The sequence below is a fragment of the Amphiura filiformis genome, chromosome 13 (genome assembly GCF_039555335.1).
Source record: "Amphiura filiformis chromosome 13, Afil_fr2py, whole genome shotgun sequence".
Lineage (NCBI taxonomy): Eukaryota > Metazoa > Echinodermata > Ophiuroidea > Amphilepidida > Amphiuridae > Amphiura > Amphiura filiformis.
Window position 1 is genome coordinate 54,579,848 of NC_092640.1, and position 5,462 is coordinate 54,585,309.

The 5,462-nt window shown below is 35.5% G+C and overlaps 1 long non-coding RNA gene across 1 annotated transcript in view; it reads right to left on the reverse strand.

The window, feature by feature from the left end:
- LOC140167333 (uncharacterized) overlaps positions 1–5,462 on the reverse strand; it is a 525,284-nt gene extending 519,822 nt beyond the window's left edge. Inside the window, exon 1 of the long non-coding RNA XR_011861039.1 lies at positions 5,375–5,462. This is a non-coding gene — a long non-coding RNA (uncharacterized lncRNA). The remainder of the gene's footprint in view (positions 1–5,374) is intronic.

The following is a 5,462-nucleotide window of genomic DNA, read 5'->3' on the forward strand; positions in this document are numbered from 1 at the left end:
GAGAAAGGCAACAGACTGGATTGCCGAAACTGTATGGAAAACGTGAGTTTTTTCTTGGAATTTTTACTATGAAAACTTTGAAATCTGATTACTGTATTCCTGATGAATCTCTTCAATAATGTTTGCAAAATATTTAGTCAATACTTGAATTATGTTAAAATGGTTTTCTGCAATTTTAAAATGTTTTTTAATGTTATTAATACATTTTTACCAATATAAGACATACACCAGGCACAAAAAGAAACTCGTCAGTTATATTCATCCTTGCTGTTCAATAACTTGATAATTGTGGATTATTCTGAAATATACATTTTGTTAATTGGACTTTGCTTTCTCATTTGACACCCTGTTCGTGAAAAACAAACAAGAATTGACCAAGATATGCGCCTCCAAAGCCTCAAACCCCAAAATCAAAAGTTGCATTTTCAAGTTATTTTCAAGTGCCTGGTGTATAATGATTAGGTTAACAAAGTTGTTGAAGTTAAAAGCGCATTTCGTGATCCACAGCATCATCCCCCCACTTTTCTGAAAAAAAGGTTAAGACTATAATATACCATCGGAAACCTCTGGCTGCATAATCTTTCTGTAAAAAAATTCTTGCAGATTAATTCGTTTAGCAAACATATCGTGAAATTTGAATTACGTTTTGGTACACCAGAACGAAAGCAGTGTATACACATAATCATGCATAACTGGCAAACGCAAAATCGGAATCAACTGAAATTTTGGGAATAATCTTTTTACGTGGATATCTACTGAACAATGTCATAAAAGGATGCTAGGATCACGAAATACTCCTTTACGTATTTAGATAATATTTTTCGTAATTACTCATTCAATATTATTGGTAATATTAGCCAACAGTTGTCAGCGATGATAATTAAAAACTTATACTGATGGAAGAATAATTAATATATCATAAAATATTCTTTGCCTGAACATATATTTCCAGTTAACATGTGTATTAAAAGTATACTACTTGTATTTTGAAGCTTTTCCAAACAAAATATGCAAGTTTCATATAAGTAACGTAGTCGACTAACTAAGTCGTTATTACGTAAGTTTTGGTACCCATTTTGGTACCGATAAGGATTAATTTATAAATATATAAACCAATACTTTTGGTAAAAAATAACAGTATGGGGAATTTTGGTATAAAATGTACTCTTCTATGCATGGTAAATTACTGGTATAAAAACTAATAAAACTACCTTCTGGAAACTCTTAATATATACTGGTATAAATTCCATATATTTCCAAATTACCACTTATAAATATTCATAATAATTTGCATAGTCTGGCAATGAAAATACGGACATAGAGTAGGTTACATAATGTTGATGAATGATATCGTAAATTGTATGTGTTACGATGATGTTGCAGAAGCTAAGAAGGACTACCACCAATACACTTTTTTACAATAATGCACGATACCACTTATAAGATGGCACTCTGTTAATGTATTATATCAATGATGAGATGTACTATAGAATGAAATTAATGTAGATGAAGTACAGAATTGACAAAGCAAATTTCTCCTAGTCTTTAATTCTGTCATGAAACCATATTATGATGCACACAAAAAGTTTCCGTATACTTAAAACAATTTGGTAAGACATTAAAATAAAGTAGTTGACATATCAACAGGTGATGAATTTCGTTCTACGTATTTTGATACCTCATTCGAAGCGATGCAACTTTATTTCCCCAAGTTATACCAATTTGAATTCTGGGATTCCTCGGTCGGGGTTGTTCCATCTATTGCACCTACCCACTTATCACGTCTGTCAAAGGGGACACCCTCGCAAAATCCCTATTGGTTTGTACAGTCAATTTTCTCAGCACAGGAGATACCAAAAATGCCCTGTCTTTGGTAATTATTTAAAGCTGACTTCCCTGATAAGAAATCGATCTTTTGGAATTGTTTCATCAATAGGTATTTATTTTATGGCATGTTTTGTGATTTCCCCATTGAGTACAACGGTAAGTGTCCCTTTGTGTCCGAGGGGTGAGATGGAACAGTCAAATCTCAGCAAAAGCAACCAATGGGAAGAAGTGACTTCAGGGTTATTCCCAGATTTCCCACCAGCTATTGTTACGGGATCATTACAGCCTGGCAGATGCTCATATAATAATAATTTGAGTAAATAAAGTCGCATCGTACCCAATGATGTATCAAATACGAGGAACAAAATTCTCCATCTATTGACTGCTTCATTTGGTAAGTTTATTGTCTTTTAGATATTGAGTTTATTCAAAGTGTTCGGATACCTTTTGTGCGCAGTAGAGAATAAACCTCCCTTCTGCAGTTTTACTCTTCTGTTTAATACTTATAGTATAAATACTTATAAATATCCTGAAATTTTATCGCACATAATGGGCTCCAATATTCTCCAAGCCAGTCTTTTCTAAGAATATCATGACGGTATTCCTCGACGACGTGTCCACTTTCATCTATGGACTTATAAACTACACCACGAACCAATGGAAATTAGTGCGTAGATGTTATTCGCTGCAATAGAGTGATGTCATAATACAGCCTGTGTGCCTAGTTTGGTTCAAGGACTTGTTCCCAATGCTGAGTGAACATGAACAGGGGACTGTCCTTGAGAGGTGCTTGAACCAAAACACTTCAAATTGTATACATGGCTGTCTTTATCAAATGTGATGATGCAATGACTGTGGCAGCGAATAAAAACCACATTCATTCATTCATGGATGATGATAACCAATAGTGGCTCAGAATGAAGGTAACTGATACATTATTCCCATATCATGGCGGTGAATATGAATATTCAAAAGTGAAGTTCTCATCCCAAAAGATTAAGCTTTTTATAAGTCATTTGGCTTAATAGCCCTGCGGGGCTTTAAAAAAAAAATTGAACTACGTCATAAGAAAGTCTTTACAGTAGAAATGTCCGCGCTTAAGTAAAGTCATTCTTGACCTGCTTCTAGTACCGACCCATAACGGTTAATGTTTAGTTAAACGCTAAAACGGATAAACCGGCTCACTATAAACACACTCACAGAGTTTCAAAGGCGGTAGGAAAGGATATAACAAGCTCTTTATTGTGCAAATATTTAACTGGCATGCTCTACAGGTTAAGGAACTATATGTTTTGTTATGTGTAATAAATTTTACGTGGTGAAGGTCATACTAGCCTCTACATACAATGTGTCTCAATAAAAATAGGCCATGTGAATTGGGGATTTAACTTATTTATTAGCAGCAAAAATAAAACTTTCTTAAAGATTCAAAACCCATTAAGTGTCTTCTATAAAATGGTAAAAAAATCATCAAAATATTTTCACGCGTCACTGAGATAATTGGAAAATTGTTAATATAGTCATTTTTGGACCTTTCCAATGTGGAAATCTACGGTAACAATGATGTGCTGCATTGTAGTTTAGAATGGAAGAAATAAATGAAGTAAACTCCCAAGTGTTGCTGGGTAGGAGATAACGTACCTGGTCAGCAACAATGCCTCTTCTGTTATTGATGTTATTTATCAATTTTTGTTTATTTCACCATCAATACTATCCCCGGGACCATTTCATTTTGATGGAACCAATTTATTTAGAATCAATTAATATTTCAACCACTTCAATAAAGGCCAGCCCTACTGTTGCTTTAGAAATGTTGTTAAGTACTCCTCTAAAGTTCTAGAAAATATAGTTTTGTAACATGTCCTAAATGTTTGGAAATATTCGTACTTTGGTGTTTTAGTTAGGTATGGTCAGGATGGTAGGGAGGGTCGGGATGCATATCTCATATGGGAGGGGTAGCGGTCATGGATGGTTATCGTGCTAGGGATGGTCAGGATGGTAGGGAGGGTCGGGATGCATATCTCATAAGGGAGGGGTAGCGGTCATGGATGGTTATCGTGCTAGGGATGGTCAGGATGGTAGGGAGGGTCGGGATGTATATCTTATATGGGATGGCATGGTTATCGTGCTAGAGATTGATAGCATATTAGTTTTTTACTGATTTGCATAAATGAATATTCATAATATACAAAATACATATATATGACTCATTTGTACTGTTTGAAACTGTTGCGGCCCATTATGGTTGCAGAAAGAAATTACGCGTGCGGGACGGATCTACAGAACAAAGGATCTTACCATAACACAGCCGAAGTAGTGCGTATTGGCGACATCGGCGCTCGTAGTAAATTTGGTACTTTGTTACTTAATTCACGTAATTGGATCATTTTCTGCACAATTAGCAGATTCAAATATTTATTTTTGTAATCAGTGCAACATTTTGTATACTATAGCACTAGAAAATTATGCTAACCTAGGCTAGTTTCATTTTCTGAGTTGTAACAACTCAATAAAGTAAGTGCAAATGAGTGCGACCAACATAATGATATCGAGTCAGCGTTACTCAAAATTGTACGCGTTGGCAATACTCGGAAAGTTGACGCAACAACTTACATCAACTTACTGAGTAATGCCAACGAACAATTTCTATGAGTGTGTTGAGACACAACACATTTCCCCCTCTCTTATTGCAACATTAATAAGTACTAAATATTTTTTTCATTGAATTGTATAAATACCATAAGCCATTAATTCTGGTAGAACCATACTCAGTTCAATACTCTCATTAAACTGATTCAGCTCGTGAGAACCTCCAAGGACACTGAACTGTTGCCAAAAGTGGAGAAGTGTAATGCAATGTATATGCAAGACCCATTAAAACAACCCCTAATGCCTCGATTTTGGTATTTAAAGGAAATAGAAACCATTAACAGACAACACCTGCAAACCTGTTTTCTATTCTGTATGGACATCCGAGATGGCACACTTGAGGAATGTTTCAAGCGCTGGGGCCAGGCGATCATACAACCAGAATGGTCCCCAAATTAAGTTAAAATGTATTTCACGCGCAAAAATGTGCAATTATTTATAGTTGATCAATTGATGTTGTTGTTGTTTTCTTTTTTTTTTTATAAGGTAATCGAGCAAAAAGCAAAAAAACAAAAACAAAAAAACAAAAAAACAACAACAACGAAAAACAATATAATATTATGAAGTCTTACCATGGACGTACTAAATACACGTGGGTGTTAAGTTGGTCGAGGCTCAGCCATTCATAGCCACTCGTGTCAAAACTGTGTCATGACCAACGTATAAACACTTTCGGCCCCAGCCGCGGCTCAGCCATTCGTAGCAAACTTCGGGCTGCAAAGTGCAATCGCCCTACTCCATGCCTTGGCCATTATCCCAGGCTATTATCCTTTACTAATCCAAGCATAACTATTCGGCCAGGTCGATTGAACTACTTTAATTATTAAGGTGGGTCGGACTCGGAGGGGAGCATTACGGAGTTTGCATTCAAATACTGAGACAAATAACAAGTGAAGACCTGAGAAGACCGTAAGTCCACTTGGCCCCTCAACATGTATACACTTAAGTTACGTATAGTTTCATAGGGTTTTATAATGTTTAATACA